Here is a 12009-nt window from a genome sequence, read left to right as displayed (position 1 = left end):
AGGGGTAAGTATTTTATGGCGTGGAAGTCATCTCCTCTAGCCATGTGTATGTGGAGGATGTAATCCTCAATCTAGACTCCGGGGTCTGTTGTTCCGTCGTACGCCTCTATGTTTACGGGTTTGAATCCTCCTGGGAATTCATAATCCAGAACCTCATCGGTGAAACATAGGGGGTGTGCGACACCTCTATATTTAGGTGTACCGTAGCATTCGGATACTTGATGTGTTGCATTGCTTACTAGAGCTTTCTTTCTTGGCCCGTAGATAGATCTAAATGGGCCATCTGTTTGATGCGAATCTGTATGCGGATCGCGTGCCGGCTTGTGTGCGGCGCCGTTTGCCGTTCTATGTTTGCCATGGGGTCATCTATCCGACCGGGTGGTCTCCCTGCCTTTTGATTGCAGGGGCTCTACGGCCTCCTCATCGAATTCGGGCAGTAGTTTTCGCTTCGAGTAGCTCTTCGTTCGGCGACTATCGCCGTATTTGTCTGCGGTGTTGAGTACTTTGCTCCATCTGATTCGGAGCGCCTCCTCCGCTGTTCTGAGCTTTTGCTTCTGCTTTTTCAGGCTACGCGCGGTGGCGATGAGCCTTTTGTGAAGGTTCTTCTGCTCCAGTAGCTTGTCCGGCATTAGATCGTCCGGACTATTATCTTTGCCGGGGACGGATTTTTTATCTAGGTTGTCCTGTTCGGACGGTTGCGCGATGGCATGTTCGTCATCCACCGGTTCACCCTGCTCTATGGCTGGGTCTGTATGGCTGCTGTCTTTGTCGAGGCAGGATTTTGAGCGGCGCTTACGTCGCCGTTTTGACTGTTTTTCGAGGTAATGATCCCTTCTAGCGTCCCGTTGTTCCTCGTCGTCGCTTCCTTTAGGTGTGTCCACCATGTATACATCGTAAGATGAGGTGGTTGTCCAGTGCCTTATAGGTGCTGGTTCATGCTTATCTCCTGCATCATCGTCCATACCGTCGATGTCTTCGGAGTCGAAGTCGAGCACGTCGTTTAAACTTTCAATAGTGGCTATGAAGTGGGTGGTGGGTGGGCTTTGAATTTCTTCGTCGTCTGCATCCCAACCTTGTTGGCCATAATCCGGCTGGGGCTCTCCTGGTAAAATGAGAGACTTTAGTGAATTCAGGATGTCGCCAAAGGGCGAGTGCTGAAAGATGTCCGCGGTGGTGAACTCCAGGATCGGCGCCCAATCGGATTTGATCGGCAGGGGCGCGGAAGGTTCGGAGTGCTGAGAGGAGTCCGGCACCTTGGAGTCACGAGCTTCGCAAAGGACAGGGTTGGTGTTCGGCCCAATCGCCGTAGAGATAGCAGCCCCCGAGGAGGTGTCCAGCCATCCATCCTCGGTCGGCCCAGTCGGCTCCGAGCTAAGGGTCGGAGCGGACACTTGTGCGGCGTCTAGGGCACTGTCCGGTGGCAGAGCTAGATCGTGCCCATCGTGACAGTGTGGCGCGCTCGGCTATGGCTTGAACCCGTCGAAGATCAAGTCTCCGCGGACGTCAGCCGTATAGTTCAAACTTCCAAATTTGACCTGATGGCTAGGGGCGTAGCTTTCAATCTGCTCCAGATGGCCAAGCGAATTGGCCCGCAGTGCAAAGCCGCCGAATACGAAGATCTGTCCGGGTAGAAAAGTCTCACCCTGGACCGCATCATTGTTGATGATCGGAGGAGCCATCGGGCCTAAGGATGACGACACAGAGGAACTCTCAATGAAAGCACCAATGTCGGTGTCAAAACCGGCGGTTCTCGGGTAGGGGGTCCCGAACTGTGCGTCTAGGCGGATGGTAACAGGAGACAAGGGACACGATGTTTTTACCCAGGTTCGGGCCCTCTCGATGGAGGTAAAACCCTACTCCTTCTTGATTAATATTGATGATATGGGTAGTAGAAGAGTAGATCTGCCATGAGATCAGAGGCTAAACCCTAGAAGCTAGCCTATGGTATGATTGTTGTTCGTCCTACGGACTAAAACCCTCCGGTTTATATAGACACCAAAGAGGGTTAGGGTTACACAGAGTCGGTTACAATGGTTGGAGATCTACATATCCGTATCGCCAAGCTTGCCTTCCACGGCAAGGAAAGTCCCATCCGGACACGGGACGAAGTCTTCAATCTTGTATCTTCATAGTCCAGGAGTCCGGCCAAAGGTGATAGTTCGGCTATCCGGACACCCCCTAATCCAGGACTCCCTCACTCTCCACGTACAGTACTCTTCTGATGGAAGTCGTTCCTTGACCACGTTGACCACGCCGTGCCGAGGGCACCAGGGCGGTGGACGACGGCGAGGCCTAGGAAGGGGACGACACTGAGCCGGGGAAGACGCAGTAGTGGAAGCCCGCACGGAGATGAGTACGAGGGTTCACTAGTTCGGCTATGGTGTGAGGCTTCCGATGACTCTCATTTGTTGACCACGTTGACCACACCGTGCTGAGCACACCAAGGCCGGTGGACGACGGAGAGGCCCCGGACTGGAATGACCCGGAGATGGGGAAGATGCGGCAGTGGGATTGCAAATGGAGAGGAGTGGGAAACTTGACTGGTTCGAGTGCGCGGCAGCACTGCCACCCACGGGAGACAGGAGCAAGAACATAGGTTGAAGAAGGAGCATAGCTGTTGGATTAACATCCAGCGTTCCAGCTACTAGAATCATCTGTTGATTAAGTTGACAAAGCCTTGCGTACACATCTGCTTAGTAGGCCCACAAGTCAGCCACCAAATTTGCTGGGTCCCAGCTGTCATTGGGAGGAATAGTTTTTTTCGCATAACAAGGAGGCACTTCCTTCCGTGCGAAGATACAGCCAGTAGGTCTCAGCTGTCAGGGGGAGGAAACAACTTAATAAGGAGGAACTTTCCTTGTGTGCGACCATGGACCTCGTGGGTCCCAGCCGTCAGGCTCTCACATATAGTCCTCTTCTGATGACTCTCATTTGTTGACCATGACGCGCCGAGCGCAGCGAGGCGGTAGACGACGGCGAGGCCCCAGACTGGAATGACCCGGAGATGGGGAAGACGCGGCAGTGGAGTCGCATATGGAGAGGAGTGGGAAACTTGACTCGTTCAGGTGCGGGGTGGGCCTACACTCAGCAGAGAATAACAGGACGTGCGGAGTGGAGTGATGGCCTGGTCGTCGGCGGGGTAGTGTTTCGGTGCGAGGCGCGCAAAACAACGCCGCTGGACGCCGGAGGCTAGAGCAGGTGGTCCCGGCAGCGCTGGGGGAAGAAGACGAGAGATTGAAGAAGAATTCCGGCCGTTGGATGTAAATCCAACGCCTTGCTTAGGCTTCGACCTACTGGCCCACATGTCAGCCAGTCCATTTGTTTATTTAGTCCATTTGGTGGGTTGGGTGAAACAATGATGTAGTATCTATGCAGCCAGTTTATATATATGGTAGAATTTACAGCCCATTTGCATTTTTCTTGAAATCCGCGACTTGCTGGGCTGGGTGAAAATATCATGTTGGGATGGACGGAGAAATGTTATGAAAACATAAACACAAGATTGTTCGTCTATTACTGCATTGATCAGTAAAATCTTTGCAAGCTTATGTACGCAATCACTAGGAGTTAACTTGGCAAGTTATATATAAACAATTATTATTATTATTATTTTGTAAGAACTTTCAATTTACGAAATAAAATATCATTTTAATTTGATGAGTTAACAGGAAGTGGGGTATTATTATTATTTAGGCTAGACGTGGGACCGTTGAGTTGGTTCTAGGGAAAAGTACTGAGAGAAAACTCAATTTACATCGAAAAAGAAAAAGGAAGAAAATTATATATATATATATATATATATATATATATATATATATATATATATATATATACTATTATTGAAGGGAAAACATAGGTTCAGTTTTGCATTCTTATAGAAAAAAAGAACTGAGGTATGCGTCGTCTTGAAAAAACAAACATAACTTGGGCTGCTGATGTTATAGACAAGCTAGGTTGGGAGGCCCAGAGGCCGCTTGATCCAGAAAAAGTTGAAACATGTCATAGGCTGCCCATGTTAAACAACAAAACCTAGGCCATGGACCTGGTGGGCCCAGGACTATTAGCCTCTCGACGAACAGTTGTCTCCCGGTTCCTCTTGTTTTACTGACCATGTTGGGAACGACAGACGGCGGCGCCGCGGCGAGATCACCAAGGTGGAGGACGACATCAAGACTGTGGACCAAATGAACCGGAGCGGGGGAAGACGCAGGCGGAGAAGAGTACGAGGGTTGACTTGTTCAGATGCAGGGTGGCCGGTGGAGTTCCTTGGTATCATTGTCTTCTTTCATCTTGGCGTAGCAGGGGTTGATGATGGTCTCGGCGAGGTCAACCACAGAGCCCTTCTCTTGCCCGTTGCCGATGATCTTGTATTGCTTCTGGATGTTGACAAGCTTGCTACACCGGATGGCCGAATCATCGCGTTCTTCCTTCTCTCCACCATAGCGAAGGTGCAGTCGGCGTTACCGATGAATGGGCGAATGCTCCCGAATATCTGATGGCCCTACAGCAGTGGTAGACGAGAACCTCATCTCGCACGCATACATAGGTGATTGCAATCCGCTGGTCCCTGTCAGGAGACGAATGGATGGGCACAAGGTCTAGTCCTGCGACCTTATGCTTTCTCATCCTGTAGGTACTGCTTGATCTCGGCGAGGTACAGCTTCACGGAGTCCGGATCGTTGGTGTACATCACATTCAACTAGGTGCCACCATGGGATTGAACGGAGAACTCAAAGGTGAACTCCTTGCTGAAGTCCATATCTAGCAGGCTCACCCCTCGGATCGCCATTCGAGTCTCTTCAAGTGAACAAGTGAGTAGGCGGCAACAGTAGTTCATTTTTCAGCTCTTGGGGAACTGGATTCAACAGTAAACTGAGTGTGTATAGGCGACAACAATTACTACCCCTCCTTCAACCGCTGCACGCCCGACAGAATATGCACCCTTGGTGCATTCAAATGCCTCCATTAAGAAACCTATGCCGGCCACACAGGTCGGTTCACGAGTGGGTCTGTATTGGTACTGTAATAACAAGTGTTAGTGGTCAGATTACTTAAATTTAATTAGCTTTAATTAAAATGTATTCTTAAAACAAGCAATGCATTGGCTCATTTTATCAGTGCCACAGGATCAACATGCACAACAATTAGAATTATTATTCTAAGGACGCACATGATTAGCACATTTGCCGCACTTTCGCACAGAAAATACTACCAAGTTTGAACAGTTTGTTATAGTTGCTGTCCTCTGCATCATCATGCCGTGTTTCCCAGCTTGCAAGATTCGTAACCAACAAATAAGATCCAAGTAATAATTACAACAAAGATGCCTACACATCTCATTGATTCCCAGCTTCCAAGATTTAGAACCAACAAATAAGTTTCAAATAATAAGTACAACAAAGATGCCTATACATCTCATTGATTCCCAGCTAGCAAGATTCAGAACCAACCCATTAGAGCCTTTTGATAAAGTGAATATAGGGATTAAATCCATCTTGGCTAGCCGTGTCATACAACCGAAGAACTTGGAGAATGCTCTTGACCATCACAACATCTGTAGTAGAGTATTCCTGTTTGCACAGATAAGAAAGAGCATGATTACTATAATAGTGGCACTAGTTGAAGCAACCGGTGTGAGGGGCCCTATACCGCCATGACTTGATGTGGTGAACCTGCAACACCACTCGGATGAGGTCAACCTGCAGATCCATGATTCAATTCATGCGCCTTTTTCTACAGTTTATGTGAAATGAAGCAAAGATTGCATCATTCAGCTAGCAAGTAGTACTTGCTCTCGTGAGCTGGCAGGTTCTTCTTTAGTAGTTGCACTAAAATTCAGCAACATTGAGGTTGGTTGTCCTGCTCATGTAAGGTGCAACTATAATTTGCTTATCCTTTTGTGCAGTTCCACTAAAGTAAAGTGCCATTGTGGTGATAGTGATGGCTCATCTTGCAAAAGCTAATAAAATGTTGCATGAGATTACCAGCAGAATTTGATGGAGATTTTGGAAACTCCAATCACCATTTTGTGCAGTTCCACCAAAATTGAGAGATGTTGCCCACGTGACATTTTAGTTGAACTACACAAGACACTCATTCCAAAAGAAAGTGTTTTGTGCAGTTCACCAAAATGTCACAATAGCAACAGGTGAAATGGATATCCCTATCTACACAAAAAGATAGAAATTAAACAGTTGCTGGTCAATAAGAATATACGAAACATACACGAAATGAAAAGAAGCATATTAATTATGTTCATGGCAATCACGCAAGGACAGTAGAAATTTTAAAACGTCAGCAATGCTTCATGTTACCAGAAGCATTACGATCGACTATGACATTCGTCAAATATGTTATTACTTTAATGGTGGCATTGCTTGTTTACCAGATATAGTAAATCAATAGCAGCTAAAGAGTTGGTTTAAGGGCATGGGACCATGGGGACACCAGGTCACTCAGCAGTGTAAAGAAGCAACTTACTTATCATACTTGAGAAAATAGTAGGAGTACCATTTGTTAACAGTTTAATTGCATCATATCACTGGAGGCATTATATTAACAATAACACTAGTTAGACATGTCATTAAGGTAACAGTGTGATCGCTTCATTTTACATGCGCCCTTACATTAGCAACAACAAAAGGTTTGTATAAGGACATGCGACAGTGGACGCATCAGCACAATGTACCTACAAGGAGGCATAAAGTGGTGATGCCGAGTTTGTTCATGCTCTGTGAGGGCAGCAAATCTAATCCTGAAGAACTTTTCCTATGTGAGGGCAGCAAATCTAATCCTGGAGACCTTTTACTATGTGAGGGAAGCAAATCTAATTCTGGAGACCTTTTACTATGTGAGGGCAGCAAATCTAATCCTGGACATACTGTGTTGACTTGTCCACCAGCCGCCACTTTCTATCAATTTTTCAACCAATAATCGATCTGCTCCTTATCCAGTTTGTACTGAGTTTGCACTACTGGAATCTGGCACTTTGCCATCTGCCAGCAGATGGCAAACAGTTCGTCTGAAACCCTGCCGGTAAAGGCTTCTTTGCCATCTGCTGGCTGATGGCAAAGAGCCTGTGGCTTTGCCATCTGCTGGCAGATGGCAAAGCCTCTTAACGGGGTTAGCCCCGTTAGAAGGCTAACGACATACTTTGCCGTCTGCCAGCAGATGGCAAAGACTGCATGCTTTGTCGTCTGCCAGTAGATGGCAAAGCTCTTTGCCATCTGTTGGTAGATGGCAAAGGGCCCATATAGGCCAGCCCAAATTTTACATGTAGATGACACATGGCCTCTTTGCCATCTGCCAGCTGATGGCAAAGTTCCTATATTGCCCCATTTAATATTTTTTTTCTTATATCAATTCATTTTCACAGAAAATCAAACACAAATATATTTATATGACCAATATAGCATATTGAACACATATTACCAATAGTCATGAACACATATATATCGAACACATATACAACACATGTTACCAATTGTTTACCAATAGTAGCAAGTTTCATCCATACATATACATAGTTTCATCAATATTACACAGTTTCATCATAGGTAGCAAGTTTCACAAAGTCAAAACAAAAACTAAAGACAAGCACTCCATCAACCCAAGCTTCCGTGATCTGAAGCAAATCTACAAAATGGGACATAGAAAGAATTAGAAATATTCCCTTAAAAATAGAAAGAATTAGAAATAGCCCGTCAAAAAGAGTCATGATCACGTACACACATAAGCAGTTGTCTAGACCTCATGCTAAGAAAAAGTAAAAGAGGGCAGGTCGGACACGTACATAAGTCCTGGCCATGTACGCACATCCATGTATATATGAGTAACCAATCCTCATGAATGCAGAAGGAAGGTAGGTTCCTGGCATCTCATTCCGCCATCGACCGGCACCTGAAATACAAAGGCTGGGATGTAGGGGTGGTTGTTCTGCTTGTCGACAACTCAGCCAGCATAAGTCCACTTCCATCACCCAACATGGTATTTGAGTATTTGGGTGATAACAGCGACTGAAAACGAAATCAGAAGAAAATGTCACCAAGGGATGAGGCCATGAAAAAAGATTGATCAAATTCATTCAAAATATAAGAAAAAGTAATTAACACCAACTCGAAACAGGTAAGGTTAATATCCTAAGCAAAATGTAGGGTATAGAAATCTGACAGTTAACCAACACGATATGAAGAATTGCAATCAACTACTCCCTCCGTTCCAAATTACTCATCGCTAAAATGGATGTATCTAGAACTAAAATACATCTAGATACATCCATACGTGCGACAAGTAATTCGGAATGGACGGAGTATATATCCTAGCCCAGTTGCCACCACGGGTTCATTATCTCATTACCGGTGATATGTCTGACAGACCATAAAAATTACAACATGTAAGCTCAATGATGACATTACATGACCACTTCTAGCAAGAAGTTGGAACAGTTTAACTTGCATAAAGGAAAAACCTACTATGAACATAGTAGAACTGAAAAGGTTACACTTAGCAAATCCTGAAGCGTCCTATTCAAATAAACAATATATAGACACATGTGAATCCCAAATTAATTAAAATAACAATGTCAAGATGCTAGTAGTTGATACCATTTCTGGATACTTCTCACAGTAATAAAGCAACAGCAAGAAGCCAACAACTAATACTAATACTACCAGTGTGAATTACTGAAACATGACAATAAGGAAGTTGCACACTATGATGGCTTCTCTTGTTATAAAACCAACTTGGATAGCACAATCTGATATCATCATGCATATTTGAAGTGAAGCCTTAGTCCCAGTTATCTGCAGGACTCCCCGTGCACTATATCTTGGTCGTCAAATGCTTGATAAGTCCATAGCACAAAGAACTACATTGAACTTTCAGTAAAAACACACATGTATCACTAAGGTTACTGCAAAGACACTTAAAATTAAGAAAACACATGATGGCCAATCCTACAAAACCCGGTTATAGAATTCACCAGGAATTCAAGGTTTTGCCCGTATCAAGTACAGAATGGAAGGGACAACTTAAAAGATCACACGGTTAGATACACATGAGGGTTCACCTATGAGCGTGCCCGCACAAATTCATCCAGCCGATCCCACACCTCCAGAGCAGCCGGTCTGTCTTGATGCCTTTTATTCTTGCTTATCTGCACCATAGGTTAATAACACAATTAATAAAGCAGCTGTAAGTGGGAGCAAAATAGAATTTGATTACAATAACCAAGAAAACATATGAAAAATTCCTCCCACTCACAGATATGATTTTGACATTCCACTGTTTGACCACTTTTGCTGAATCGACACTATCATCTTCAAAGCATACAAAGAACCCAATAACTGAGAGAGAAAAGTTTAAAATGTTAGGCCACAGATGGTATCGACTTGCTGTGCTGAAAAGAGAAACAGTGCAATCTAATGTTCCATGTTGCATTACAAATACCATAAATTTTTGACCAAGTTTAGTGGGAGGCTTTGCTAGGAACAGAGACAAAAGGTGCGGGCAAACGGGTATGATTTGGTTAGTCATAGCAGCAGTGATTTCCTGCTCGACAACCAATGTCAATGCCAAAAACAAGCATCATTTTAACCCAATCTATTATATACTTAAAACAATACAGAACTAACGGTTAAGATTCATCTATACAAAGTTAAGATATTGAACAGTTGAGATTAGTTAAATAGAAACTCATAACACGGGAATAAAAAAAACATGACACCGCCAGGTCCCATGTACAACCAGATTGTACTATCATGTTGGACACGTTCAAGTGTAGAACAAGGAAACTCATACATACAAAAAAACATGACACCGCCAGGTCCCATGTACAACCAGATTGTACTATCATGTTGGACACGTTCAAGTGTAGAACAAGGAAACTCATACATAGGAATAATCCATCACGGATCCTCAAAAAAAAAACCATCACGTATATATACGGTAACAAACAAGTCATGTCCTACTAGGACACGTTTTTTCCTAAGAAAAAAACCTACGATGCGTTCAAGAAGCCCTTACGTTTGGAATAGATTAATAGGTCGGCAGGTAATATTATGTCATCTTGGGGCATCTCCCGTTCGGATCGCAAGCAGCTACCAGCTACGTCTAGAGGCAGATCACGTCAATGGCCGGTGGATACAATCTCTGCATGTAAATTGAGGAGGAAGAAAAGACTTGATGCACGTACACATCCAAAGGACTGCAGCTAGACATTCGGTTCACAAGCGCACGGCAGCCATCGGCCACATCGAGCGGTGGACGATGTTCAGTCCGCGATGGGATCTTATCCCTGCATGCAAATTGTTTGGTTCAGAAGTAGATCATGGGCTTGACCGTCCTCAACAAAGCAATTTAGCAATTTACAGTACCACTAATTTCTCTATATTATTCTGAGAGCTGTTTGTAAAAAACAAGAAGATAATACGATGTATTGATTCCCATTGTTTCATACAATTTATAACACACTGCAGACTTATAGGAATAGATTGGATACAATGACAAACAAAGAAACAAAAGTAGCAGCGTGAAGCCGTACATTATGTGCACATTATACTTTTTGGCTCTAAAGAAACTATATACCCAGAATAAATGATGGAACAAGCCAATGTGATTCTAAGTAAAGGGAAGGGCACGTGCAAGAGGACCACATGCATATCAGTTTAAAACTAGAAAAAAATAGAGCACCTCCCACATGTGTTATTTAGTTCCTTCGTGAAATACACATAGATATGTCAAGATATAAAGTGCGAGGTTATTTAGCATTTTTTATTAATACACCTGAATAATTTTATATTGTACTACACAGCTAAGCAACAGAGATAATTAGAGCAACACTATATTGGCATGTGTAGAATGGTAGAAGCATCTCTGTACATGACATTGCACAATGCAACTTCAATAATGACGAGGTGGTTCTATTAGACATTAATGTTATATTATAAGTCTTATTAGAGAGTCTTTTAAAAATTGTTAGTAAAATAAAAAAATAAAAGGGCAGTCATCGAAAAAAGGCAAAACCAAATTGATTATTTAGAAGAAGAAAAGAAAAAGATTAAAAAAAACTCCAAATAGATTAGCATGGCATCCAGGCAGCACAATCCAATGGTTTTCTATTGTCACATAGTACAAAATATGTTACTACCAACACAATAAAAAAATTCAATAGAGTCCGCTATATGCGTTATTTTTCTTTTATTGACAAATGTGTATTGTATTTTTGGTAATGTCTAAGGCTTAGCAACATATCAATGCCAATATGGATATAAAGGCACACTAGAAATCTAGCCGCGCAAATTGTGCGGGTCACACCGCTAGTTGGGTTAACAAAGTAAGCACTCAAAGTGTACTCCCTCCCGGTATAGAACAACCCTATCCTGCAATGTCGATGGACAATTCAGCGATCACTATGAACCTCTCTGTACGAAAATCTTGAATCACCGATGTGATGTGATTATTTCTACAGTCATTGAGCAAAAACTAATGAAGCTCTCGGAGATGCAAACACAACAAATCGCAGATATACTATAAGCAGGCAAGCAGTAACTAGAGTGGCAAACCTTTGTTGAAGATGTCGACATGGCCCTTGAAGGGCCAATCCTTGAACTGCCACTCTTTTCCGAGAACAAACACGGCCACGACACGCACCCAGTCGTCGGCCTTGAGCGAGGCCAGCTTGTCCCTGACCTCGAACGCCACCGGACCGGCAGCAAGCGCAGATCCAGCGGCAATCGCAAGCAAGCAGAGGCAGTATCGGTGGGAGGAGGAGGAGCTCCGGACGAACCTGGGTGAGGATGCGGGACGGGTGGCGGATCGGGCGACACGAGGCGGCCCGCCGGAAGGCGCGGCTGGTGGGCGTCGGCGGGGGCGGCTGGGAGTCAAAGGGGATTCCACGCGCGGGATGGGGGTGGGGCGGGAATGGACCGGCGGGATGGCCTATCCTCCGGCCATGTAGGGGAAAGCGACGGCGGCGGCGACCGGTGAGGGCGGCGGCGGCGACCAGTGAGG

At 44.8% G+C, this 12009-nt stretch overlaps 1 long non-coding RNA gene across 4 annotated transcripts; it reads right to left on the bottom strand.

Moving 5' to 3' along the window:
• Positions 1-7594: 7594 nt before the first annotated feature.
• On the bottom strand, positions 7595-11997 carry LOC119339859. 4 transcript variants are annotated; one of them, XR_005164241.1, is made up of 6 exons: positions 11562-11997; positions 10193-10294; positions 9262-9344; positions 9068-9154; positions 7793-8015; positions 7595-7635 (listed from the first exon to the last, which is right to left on the bottom strand). It is a non-coding gene; the product is annotated as an uncharacterized LOC119339859 (long non-coding RNA). The 4 variants fall into 4 exon arrangements; XR_005164242.1 differs by lacking the exon at positions 10193-10294 and having other exon boundaries at positions 11562-11994; XR_005164243.1 differs by lacking the exons at positions 10193-10294; positions 11562-11997 and adding an exon at positions 10024-10103.
• Between the last annotated feature and the right edge of the window lie 12 nt (positions 11998-12009).

The sequence above is a fragment of the Triticum dicoccoides genome, chromosome 7B (genome assembly GCF_002162155.2).
Source record: "Triticum dicoccoides isolate Atlit2015 ecotype Zavitan chromosome 7B, WEW_v2.0, whole genome shotgun sequence".
Lineage (NCBI taxonomy): Eukaryota > Viridiplantae > Streptophyta > Magnoliopsida > Poales > Poaceae > Triticum > Triticum dicoccoides.
Note: the sequence above shows the minus strand (reverse complement) of the source record. Positions and strands in the feature narration are given on the sequence as shown.